The sequence below is a fragment of the Pteropus medius genome, unplaced genomic scaffold, assembly GCF_902729225.1.
Source record: "Pteropus medius unplaced genomic scaffold, Ma_sr-lr_union100, whole genome shotgun sequence".
NCBI lineage: Eukaryota > Metazoa > Chordata > Mammalia > Chiroptera > Pteropodidae > Pteropus > Pteropus medius.
In genome coordinates this window covers 15,170,584-15,183,307 of record NW_024354875.1, presented here as the reverse complement: position 1 = coordinate 15,183,307, position 12,724 = coordinate 15,170,584, and the positions used below count along the sequence as shown (strand labels likewise).

The 12,724-nt window shown below is 40.6% G+C and overlaps 1 protein-coding gene across 1 annotated transcript in view; it reads right to left on the bottom strand.

Moving 5' to 3' along the window:
* Nucleotides 1-1,219: 1,219 nt before the first annotated feature.
* Nucleotides 1,220-12,724, bottom strand: part of KIF5C (kinesin family member 5C) — a 143,843-nt gene continuing 132,338 nt past the window's right edge. The window contains exon 26 of the mRNA XM_039855961.1: nt 1,220-4,884. The gene's annotated coding sequence lies outside the window, so the exon portion shown is untranslated. The remainder of the gene's footprint in view (nt 4,885-12,724) is intronic.

Sequence of the window (12,724 nt, the reverse complement as noted above, 5' to 3'; positions counted from 1 at the left end):
GTAATTGCCTTTGCAACAGGGTGGGGGCTTCAGTTCCACATTCTGCCACAGATGCTCCAGCCCTGTAGTTCCAAAACATAGCCCATTCAGAGCACAATGGAACAGGAAACCTCAAGAAAGACATGCAGAAACCCCAGGAACAGTGGGTATCAGAGGGTCCTACCGAGCAGCAGAGCTACTAAGTTAAAAACAGTGGAGCCATTTGCCATTGATATTGAAATTTGCTTTGTTATCAGGTTCCTTCATAGGACTGCTTTCTCATTTTAAGTTAATGGGCTTTGGCCTAGTTATCCACCATGTTTGAAGTTTTACTACTTAAGTCACCTTTAACAATCTGATATCTGGAAACTGCCTCTTTCAAGTTCTTTGGGAAATAACAATTTCAAGAAAGATGGGTAAGACGTCATAAAAGCATATCATTTGCAATGCCCTCAATTCCACTTATAAAATGTTCCTTTGGCATCCATCCTTTCCATTTTTAATTGATTGAAGCACTTTACTGTCTGGCTCTCATGCAACAATAACCAAACCTAGAGTGAGAGAATAAGAGTGTTCTATATGCCACACTTGGCCATGGGATTCCAGTGACCCAAGGTAGGAAGTCTCCTGGCTAAGAGCAGATTAAAGTAATCCTGTGTTCTGCCATGCCTTATTCTCCAAAGACTTCACACTCCAGTGTCCTCACACACGATCTTAGATGTGAACATTAATACTAATAATCAGCAGGTTAACAGGGACTACAAATATCCCAACCCTTCTCAAGAGATGCCAATAATCTTTCAACGTAAACAGATCTCCAATGCATTAGCTGAAGCATGCCAGTGCTCTGAAACATATTATTAGAATAAGATCCTTTCGTGGGCAAGAAGAAATTCAGAAACTCAGGTAAACTCAGTCTACTGAGCTGTTAACTCAATTCTTTAAAAAAAGTTAAGACACTTATTTACATCAGTCGCTATCTTTTCAGTGCCGAAGGAAAGAATGTCAGGTTTCATGGGTTCTTCAGTGAAAAAAAAAAATAAATAAAAGTTAAACATAGATATGCAGGCAAAATAAAAGACAAACAGGTCAAGGTTGACTTTGCTCACACTTTGAATTTGAGCTCCAGTTCCCTGAAATGAACTCCTTTGAGGCCAGAAAATGTCTCATCCTAACACTGGCTTTGAGGACTTAAATGAGAGCACCTTTAGGATGATTCAAATAAGAAAAAACAGAGCAGTCAAAGTTTAATTCGATTTTATTTTCCACTTTGTTTTTTTCAAATTATACAACATGCAGTCTGCCAGAGTATCCATACATCTTCATTTTAGAACCTAGAAGATAACCAAAATTTTCCATGGGCCAGGGGAGGGTTACTTGCAGATCTTTTGTTACATGTACTATATTACAGCATTATTACTTGATATAAACTGCCACTCTCCCCCTCAAACCACCAAAACAAGTTTGTCCACAATTTTTTAATGGAAGCTACTGTACAGATACATAAAGCCCAGAAAACACACATCTGCAGTACACACTACATACTTTACAAACTAGACATGAATAATTCTACAGAATGCCCTATTCCCCTTACATCTGCACACAATGAAAAGTATTTGAAACTGATATACAATTTGTAAATGTGTAAGCAGACTTCATGGAGTGGTGTTTCCTTGGCAATGACCTGGCCCTTGTTCCATACTTTTAAAAAGTCTAAACTGTGATGTTAAGTGAAGCCATTGTAGATTAGGATGGTTCTTTCAACTTGCTTAAGGGTGAGACAATGAAGTGAATGAAGTAAAATCCTTCCCCTGCCCCCTGCCAATGAAAAACTTCTCCAATGTCATATAGCCAGAATCCAGATGTCATCTGCCCTGCTAAAGAAAATAAAATGCACTTCTAAGAGGGGACTGTTAAGAGCTTTTATTTGCTTTCAGTTATTCCTGTAGGAAAGGAGAACTGGCAGGTCCTCCATGAGTCCTAGTGATGGTTTAGTCTGGCCTTGGACAGGAATATCATTTCCTTATGTGAATCTGGGGCTTCAAAATACACTACATGCAACATTCTAGTAGATATTTTTATTTCTTCACTTAAATCAATATTTCTATGAATTCTAATTTTCTTAATCATACGATACTCTTTAAGTCTTAATCCACTTACTGTTCTCCCTGCCATCTGCCATCAACAAAAGCATACTGTAGAGTATTTGAAGAGATGATGTGTTTGTACAGAAGTCTCTAGTAACTGACCAAAACACATTTGGCATTAATATATTTTAGTCTCCAAACATAAATCTTGATATCCCAAACAGCATTCCTCTAATTTAACAATTCACTACCCTGCAGTAGATTATTTGTCTAAACCATCTGGTATTCCCTTATAGAATCAAAGAGTAAACTTTCAATAAGTAGCATGAAATATCAAATTATTCATAGAGAAATACATACACACACATACACACACATACACACACACACGCACACAGAGTAAAAAGCAGCATCCAACTAAAAATATAACCACAGGCTCAATTCAGAAGGGTGGTTTTTTTACATTTAGAGTCCGAATGTAAAGGAGCAACAGTCTAAAGAAATAAAAATTGCATAAATGTGACTCTTTAAATAAGTGGCCTACAGACTATATGGTCTTGAAATTAGCTTATTACACAAAGTAATATTTAGGTATCTATCTGAATATACTGTATAAACCATTCTAATAATAATCTGCCTATATATTATTATCACAGTGAAGGAAAATTAGTTTAGAGGTCCTATAAAGATGAAAGCTAGGTGAACTGACTGGCTGATCAGCAACTAGCAGAATTATCTTTAAGAGACATCAAAGCCAACTTTCTCTGTGAATAAAAGTGAAGTGAATTTTGTGAGTCCCTTGTAGAGATCAAGCAATACGGCAGAACTACAAGTGAATATTTCTTTTTGAAACATGAAAGGACCGAGCAATTCCTCAGAAGTAGAAAAGGGGTACCCAGGGAAAAATTACTTTGGAAAAAATCTAAAATAATCTACTAACGAGAGAGCCAAAAATAAATTACTGACCTTTGTTCAATTTCCAAACACAAAGTAATACAGTTGCATAACAGATAGTAGTGGTGTAACAATTAACTGTCAATCCTCTCAAAGACCAACGTTTTAGCTTTTAAAATCAGAGGCAAGGTTATAATCTATGGCTTATGTTATCACCTGATAAGGTTTGTAAAACCTGCCCTACAAGGACCAGACAGTAATATGAGATGAGTACTGGCAACAGCCTAAGAAAATCAAACAGAAGAGTTTTAAAAATGCAAGTGAATGCAAAATTGTCATCTTTACCAAATAAATACTTCAGTAGAATTCATCCTCTTCTCTCCTTACTCCCCCGCCAAAACAAAACACACATAAACAAAGTGCAACATTTAACAAATAAATTAAGTCAAAGCAGCTTTGCTGTGTTAGGGAATTTTATACAAGAAGAGTATGGAAGTCAATTTACAGTCCTTAGTGCTTTATCCTCTTTTTCACTCACACTCACACACGCCCACACAGCCATGAGAAAGCTCAATGTCTCCCCCAGCATACATTTCATTCCAGTGGTGACAGCAGCAGGAACAGTGCCAGCTCACTCATCTTGGGCAGGCACAATGATAGGATGGGTGCTTTCACTGAAATTGGTTTGGTTGTCATTGACTTACCCTTGAATTTGTCAAAACAGTAGCAGCACAGAAGACCAACTTAATTGAATCCTTGTCAGTTTCCCTGAAAACTTTACTACTTGGAAATCCATCATTTTAATATGCACAACTGGAAGTAAAAGTTGATTCAGCTTTAGATTCATGTATTTGAATACAGTAATAGCTAAATATTAAAAAAAAAAATCCATACTGATTTCTTATTCTAAGATGAAACCTATCTATTTGATGCCAAAGAGAAAACTCAAATAAACAGTCACTAAAATAACAACATATTCATGGCACCATATTCATAGGCACAAAAATTTGTCGATTACTTTCTCCCCAGGGATTCCTCTCTCAACTGCTGGAATGATCCTGGATTTTGGCAGCAATACCCCCTCGAGGCTTAAGATGGTTCCCTAGAGAAAGAAGCCATCTCGATGCCAGCTCCAACAGGATCAGGGAGGAGGGGGGCAGCCCCATTTCCACTCATTCAACTTTGCAGCATTTTCAACACTTCTGAAGGAATGACGTTCTCGCTGGGCTGGCTGAGACTAGTTGCTGCAAGTTAAAAAGCAAGCCGCTCAGAGGTGAATTTTATGATTTTTCACATTTACACAGATGTGTTTGTTTGAATGAAGAAATTCTACATTGCTACTGTCAGATTGTTTTTCTGCCTTGAAGAAATTTGCTTTGCATTTTAACGGGTGCCATACTAAAAGGTATATTTTACAGATCCAAAGATGTGACCAGGGTATTCAAAATGCTTCCTTGGAGTAATTTGTTTCGGAAAAGTGTTCAGAATGAAAATTTTGAACCCTATAGCAGCACTTTTTTTGTTCCCTAAAAATATAAAGTAATGTGTTTATTTTACAGGAAACCAGACAGTTGCGGCAGCATGATCACGGTCTGTCAGGGCGTTTGCTGGGACAGTGCCCAGAAAGAGGCTCCAGGGACCGCCCAGAGACCACCCAAAGCCCCGAGGCCGAGTCCACAGCAATGGTTTCCAGGAGTAAGTAGATCTTCTGTAATCATCCCCTTCAGGTTTCTCAGGAAGAGAAAAGTCCAAGCACACATCTGTACACAGAAATTCTACACAGCTCAAGTACCTGAAACTGGTGTACTGCAGATGGCTGGGATAAGCAAGTGTAAAAGAAAACGGAAATTGTGTAGGAGGGAAAAAAAAAATAAAGGGAGTGGTGATTAATGTAGTCCTTGACATGCTACATGGAGAGTCGTATCTGTCGAAAGAGAACCAGAGAACACAGGCATTAGAGAACGCAATGGAAAATCACTCCTCAGAAAAAAAGGTTGTTTTAATTCTAGATATTTAAGATGGGAGCTGTCCAATAGAAACACCATGCAAGCCACATAATTTTAAATTTTAAGTGGCTACATTAAAAAGTGAAAAATAAACAGATAAAGTTAATTTTAATAATATATTCAATTTAACCCAATATATTCAAGATATTATCATTTTAACATGGAATCAGCAGTACATGCTGAGATATTTTACGTTACAATATTACTGAGACATTTCACAGTCCTTTTTCCAGTGTTTGCAATCTGGTGTATATTTACACTTTCAGCACATCTCAACTTGGACATTCCAAGTGCTCAGCAGTCACATGTGCCTAGTGATTGGACAGCATGACCTCCTACTAATTGTTTTTGCTTTAAGTGTTTAGCCCTGACAACAATCTCTTCCAAAAGTCAACATCTATTGAAACGATAGATACTCAGAGAAACATGACGCATTTTCTCATTCCTAAGGGGAAGTCGAACACCGTTTCTCAATTGCCAGCACTCTGGACACCAAGGTGGTTCAGAGACAACCCCTGACCCGAGCTTTCTCTCCAGGAAAGAGGTTCCCAGTACCAAAAGGTATGTTTCACCTGCACGGGGTGATGGAAGTTACTCAGTAGAGTGTCCCCTTTGATTTTACTCCACTTCCCACCAGGTGTTCATCTGATCACAGTCAGGTCTCCAGGATGAAAGTCTGAACTAGTCCAGACTTAGAGGCCACCCTTTGAACCAATCCAATAAACTCAGCTGTCAGGAAGAAAATAAAAAGTTCAACTTCCTCATACCAGCTGGATGCCCTAGGATTGACTGTGATCTTGCCTATGGGTTGTGTGCAGAGCTTGTAGTGCTTGTGGGGCGGGGAGCAGACGACAAGAGGTGGGGTAGAGCTTCAACCTTGAGAAGACTAGGAAAATTGCCCAGGACAGGAAATATGACAGACACTAAGAAAAAACCTAACTGTTCATTTGATTTTATAAAGAACTCCATAGCCCGACATAGTACTTTTCTGTTTTTGCCTCCAAAAGGCTTGTATCCAAATTGAGTGCTCAACTGTGGTAAATATCTCAGATTCTAGCTACAATGCCCTCTCCCTAATTTTCTCTCTTTACTCTCCTGATTTATGAGTTATAATAATGTAAGCAACCTCACATTTTATATAAATAAGCAGGATGTAAATTATAAACAGAAAAAATCAGGATGTGGAAAAGCATTATGAGTAGAAAAGAACAAAGTGGGTAAAAAAAAAAAGAGGAATATGGAACAGAAATTAAATTTAAAAAGAGAGAACAGATTCTTTTAAGATTATCACTTCCTCCCTGACACACAAAAAAATGACTATTCAAGGCGCTCATTTGGTAACTACTCCAACAGGATAATCACTTATAATTACAAAGCTGCTCAATTAAAAGTGGCTTAAACAACCTTATATGGTGATATTCACATTATTTTCAGAGGTCACAGAGAGACAGGTTTGTCTTTGAGAACAGCATCTTTAATATTTAGCCTTTCTGGTGAGATTTTATGCTTGTTAGGACCTTAGAAATGAAATACCCAAAAGCACGGCCATAGCCGTCATTTAAATCCACTTCAAGCTGAAAACCAATAGGCACAGGAATGCTGTCTGAATATCATCAGTAAAATCCCCATTTCACTTTCCTTACAGGTTCACTTTTCCAAGAACACTATCTCAGAATCACTTAAGGGTCCCCTGGTCAGATGAGATGGTCTTCCTGCGTGCCTGGAGGCAGGGAGGTATGAGCACATACCTTAAATTGTAGGATTATGGCTTAACACGATGATTGCAGCCAACCCATGTTGACAGAGCCAAACATTAGACTCACAAACTCAGCGGCCTCAATAACTCCAGCAGACCATGAAGTGACATGATTTCCACCAGAAGGCCTTTCATTCAAATCCCCTACTTCCCCCAGATGCAAGATTCAGCACGTTTTGGCTAATAGTTTGGAAGAAACAGGGGGCCACAGAGGAGGCCCAACCTGCCTCATTCAGTCACCATAAGGAGGGTGAGAGAACTGAGATTGTGACAGGTTGCAAAAAGGAGAAACGCAGGAACTCCACCAATAACAGGTTCTTTATTATGTACAGGTTGTTTTTCATCCCAAGTTAAAGATCTTTATGTGCCTATCTGCCAATGATGTCTTTCCAGCAAGCCCGAGAAAAACATATTCAACTAGGATACTCCTATCAATCCCTTGACTATTTGGATGTTCCTCTCTTCAGATGAACTTGGGAGAGAAAATGGATATAACTTATAAAGGTAAATGGGTTAACCTCAAGAGAAACAATTTCTGGCTGTTCTGATCACACAGACTAGCCACCTGGCCGGGCTGGCAAATCTTGAGAACATTTAAAACCCAGCTCTACTGGCCCTCAGAGATGGTTCAGAGCTGTCACCCACTATCTAAAAGCAGGGTGCTAGACCAAGTAACCTGACTGATCTGTGCCCTAGTCTCGGCTGACCCGGAGATGCTAATTCAGAACAGCAATGTGTGACCAGGTTTAGAAGGAAATAAAATCACCTTTCTTTAGAAGGGGTGGGGAGGGCTGAAGAAAGAAGCTTATTATATAAGAATTTTGCAAGAAGTATTTGGAGATTTCCCTCCCCAACCTGGCTTTTGCAATCGCTTGCAGTGGATTTACACTTAATCCAAACAGTACATAGTTTTATCTTTTCTTTCGCCTTTCCACAATTCGATCCTCGCATTATAAGAATTACTAATTGTACTTTACGTAACGCTACTGAACAGAAGTGGATTTATCTCACAGGAGCATTAGTGCAATCCACCGTGGAGGAACAATTTTAGTTGCTTTCAATTTATAACTCTGAGAAACGTGACGTCGAGGAGAACTCAAGTAGTGCAGCCTACTGTACTGCAGATGAAATAAGGAATTCTCTCTTCCAGATCCTCCATGATTCCTCCCTTTGAACTCACAATGCTAGATTCAAAGTCGCACACCACAACAGTACCCATGGCATGAGTCATGTTTGTCCTGCCTTCGCTGAAGTCCTGCCTTGTCTATTCTTTTTAGGCCTGTCCCTGATGCCACTGTAATACTGGCTAATATTTGTGACAGCCTAATTTTTACCTGGCACTCTCCTAGGACTTTTCAGTCTTCTTTTATATCATCTCATTCAATTCCCAGAGCAAACCTGTGATGATAGTACTAAGATCATACTTCTCTATGCCACAGTTTTCTTAGTTGTTAAATGGCCAAGAATCCTGTCTGGAGTGACAAGGCTGAGTTTCTTTCATATATTTCAACTAAAACAACACACTGCAACAACAGATAGAACACAGAAGCAGACATGAGAATCCTATTAAGCCAAATAGTAAAAAGATTTGTAAAAAAGGTAAAACAATGCCATTCTGCTCAGTTTTTTGTTTTGAAAAATAATTATTTTTCACTAAAAATGGCTTTTATATTAGTAGTAGTAACATTTTAATTTTTTTTTAATCTCTAATATAAAACATAATGGTAGATGTAACCCAGAAATAGCAAAGCTCTTTGATGTCATTGATACTTTTTAAGATATAGAGGGTTCTAAAGTCAGAAACTCTGAAAACTGCTACATAGCAGATCAGAGGTCTTAGTACAAGACCTACTATGAACAAGTCGTGTGACCTTGACAGTTCATTTTACCTCTTTAGAAAGCAGAAAGTAGAATGAGACTAGCCTAGATAATGATGATGCTCTGTGCCAGGCATTTGTCTAAGCTCTCTATAGTATATATTCACACATTTAGTCCTCACAGCTACCCTATCAGTAGGTACCTTCACTGGTCACATTTTACAGAGGACACTGAGGAACACAGAGATGAAGTAACTTGCCCAGTATGTAACCAAGCCAGGATTCAACCCCAGGCAGTGCAGCTCTAGATCCTGAGCCCACACAACTACTCAGCTACCCTGCCTGTAGCAAAGAGTACCCCCTGCATGGCACATTCTTCTGACTCAATCTTTTCACTGCTAGGACTGTAGCAGTAGCAAGTTGAATGGCACAGTAGTTTAGATGTAGATCAAGTGTGTGGCTTAAGGATACTATGTGATCTGCTGTAAATGCAGCTTCTTGGCTTCACATTTCAGAGGGCTAAATCTGAGAGCAACTCCTTGCCCACCCTCCGTGTGTGCAGTGAACCCACTTCTGCTGTTGACAGAAGTCACCTTGTGCACCTTATGTGTATATAACATTCTTTATTTGTAATTGGAGTGCTAAAACCAAGAGAAAGAGAAAGATGAACCCTACAAATGGTTCCAAGACAACTTGGATCCAGGTATTTGGGACAGAGAAAAGAGTAACAAGGAAAGACAGAGTGAATCAGAAAAGCAAATAGAGTACAAATGAGCAGTGCCAGCTTGGGAAGCTTGGCCTGAACCTAAGGATCTACCAAGAACCAAATAGAAAGGACTCTGTTGTTTTAGTAGTCAAGGCTTATGGAGAGAACTCCATTCTGCCTGGGGTATAGTCAGGAGAGTGATGCAGGTAGAGGGGTAGAGTGGGGGTTCAGAGAACATGAACATGAACTTTCTCGATTCAAAGAAAACAGAGCCAGTGGCCTAAGTGGACCTAAAGTTTAGGGCTTTGTAATGAATGTGGGAAAATGGCCAGGGATATTCAGAGGAAACCTGAGATTTAAGTGCTAGACTGGAAAGTTTATTTGTTAAGTACTGGATTGCTTACTGTGACGAGACTTCTTGGAGTAGAAAGTCATCTGTGCATTCTAAGTTAGTCTGGGCCAACTGTGACAGACTGAAGATTCTGAATATAGCAGGCACACAAGCAACACGGAGTCCAGAATTTTAGGCCCTCAGTCACAGATGAATGTTGTGGCAGCAAAAAGAAATGGTGGTGAAAACCCAGAAATCTTTGTTACTTGTCTGCTTCCATCCCACCATTTAGGAAGTTAAAGATACTATTTTTATTAACAATTAACAAATATATTCACAATAAAGGTCCTGAAGTAGTGAAGCCTGAAGAAAATAATACAGAGCCATCCTACAGTGACTGTCACTGATCCAGAGAATAGCACACAATTCGGAGACACTGGGGTCATAACAGAACAGGCTCCTTTGATGGCTTTTTGTAGTCACATTCACCTGGATGACCCTGCTATAAACTGCACAAGTCCCTTGCCAGAGCTGTTTCCTTTACGCCTCAAATTATGAAAAAGCACATAGCATACAAACATGAGTTGCTTCTTCAAATGTCCTATAAGAGCTCTAATGAGTCCCTTCTGACTCTACCATTGTAATTTTACCAAATAAACTTTGACAAGTTTATCAAAACTTTATTAAACAAGATATGATTTCTAGACTTAACATATATGGTTTTAATAAAAGTGCAGTCCCCAAAATGTCCGTCTTCACCTATATCAACACAGCAAGATGCATCCTGGGTCTTTGGTTCATTTCACAGTATTTTCAATTTTGTCTTTCTGGCCACGAAAATCTGAAGCATTAATGTGTGTATTCCAGATGATCTAGCTGACTACCTTGTAAGCAAGCATTCCTAAGCAACCGCAGCCCCACACTCGCTTTATGCTACAAACAAGTTGGCACTGCTCCTCATGACTTTTGTCATCCTCAGGCTAAAAAGATCTAAACTCGTCAGGAAAATGATGTGTTCCAGGCACAAGAAGACACAATGACCAGAAGGCTATGATCCCTCAGTCGCTCTAACAGAGAAAGGGGGTGAAAGAATTGAGTCATGTCATGACACACGGAAGTGGTACAGGCACAGCAAACTATGCCAGAAGAAACGTATTCCGGAGTCACACTGCACCTAGCTCTTTATTTTCAGCGAAAGATGATCTTTCGTTAAATTATATTAAGGTTGGTGATTTAGATTTTTGATCTGTGGTTTTATTTTAATGTAACCTCTGAATTTGTTTTGATTTGATAGTTGTGTAAGATCTGTTAAGTCCAAGGAACATATACTGTTTTAAATATGCAAATATTTAATCATCATGCTATAGTAATGTAAATAAACTCTGAGACTCGGTGACAATTTTATTCTTTTAAAAGTACTCTATTTTGTTCAAGTTTGAGAAATAACAGTCTAAATATAGGAAAACCGAAAAAGACCGTTCTGCCTCACAGTCCTCCAGAAAACAGCAGAGGCTTCAGCAGTGCCCCACTGGCGCCATCTGGTGAATACATCTGAACAAGTGCTTGATAAAGCACCGCCAGGAAAGGAAGTGGTCTGCCTGGGCTCTCAGAACCGGGGAGCAAGGCAAGTATTTAAATGGTGTCTGCATTAAATGTGGGACCTCGAATAAGCACTTAGCACTGCCTGAGAGGGCTGTTTCACACCTCCTCTATTCTCCAGCCTGCAGCCCATCTACCCCACTCCCTCTCAGCTGATAACCTGGCTTCTTACTCGCGTGAGACCCCTTTCACCTCCCTGCACATCCCATTCACCACCTGTTCCAGCACCTGCACTCTACTCTGCCTTCCGGTCACCTTGAATGCAGTGTCACCTCTGCTTATTCACTAGATCACAGAACCTCTGATGTAGCCAGTACCTTTACTGGTAGTTCTTCTGTCTCCTGCACGATCCATTTCCCCTCTCAGCTGGATCATTACCATCCACATACAAATAAACTGTGATAGTGCAAACCCCATGTTAATCCCACATCCCTCCATTCAAGTAACACTCCAAGCTGGTGCAGTTGCTGACTCTACTTCCCCACCTCCGCTCTCCCTAGTCTGAGCTAACTGGGCGTGCTTCCCCATCCGCTGAAGCTGCTGAGGTCACTGCTTTCCAGCCTTCACCAACTACCCAGTCCCCACTGTCATCTTCCTCAAGCTCTGGGCATCCTTTGACACAGATGACCACCTTTTTCAAGGAACCAGGTCTGTACTTAGCCTCTCCAAATTTCACATTCTCCTTCTCAGATGACTTTGCTGGTGCCACTTCCTTTTTCTGAAGTCCCCGGGGCCTGGTCTAAGTCCCCCATCTCTCTGCTACTGTCCACCCTTCCTCTAAGTCACCTCCTCCAGAGCCACAGCCTTAAACACAACCTACAGGTCATACCTCTCTACCACCTCAACCCCAACTTCTTTCTTGAGCTTCACTTATCGATCCAACTGCCTACTCAACACACACACTGGACGGTGAGCTCGGTTAGATGTCTAAGAGGCACCTTATAAACAGCATGATGAAAAGTCAAACTCTGTTTTTCCGTAAAACCTGCTCACACCCAATTTTCCCAGTTATGCTAAAAGGTACCAATATTTACCTGGTTGCTAGGGCCCAAACCTGGGAACCACCATTGAATTCCATCTCCTCCTCTCCCCTCCACCCTCAGCTCTCACACAGGAGCTGACTCTGACCACTTGGCACATCTCTGTTGCCACCGCCTCGGCTCCGTGCTATTTTCTTACAAGTGGACGCCCTCAACAGCCCCCTAGGGGAGCCCCTGCTCTTAACTCTCACCACATCCCCATCCTTTATCTGGATCCCGGCCCAGGATGGCCCTTTCCAATCATGAACCAGTTCCCGCCACCACTTCCATCCCAAAGCCCCCAGTGGCCCCGATCACACTCTTGACTGCTCACCCGGGCCTCGAAGCCCTTATTTATCCAGTCCCATCTCCTCCCTAACAACCCAAATCATGATGGTCTCCTCTGTTCCTTGCACTTTAGCCCTGTCAGTCTTCCATGGCTCCTCAAATATGCCACAGTCATTCTCACCTTCCAGCGAGTGTCTGTGTCACTGTCCCAGGACATTTGAGTCTTTTTAAACAAGCATCTC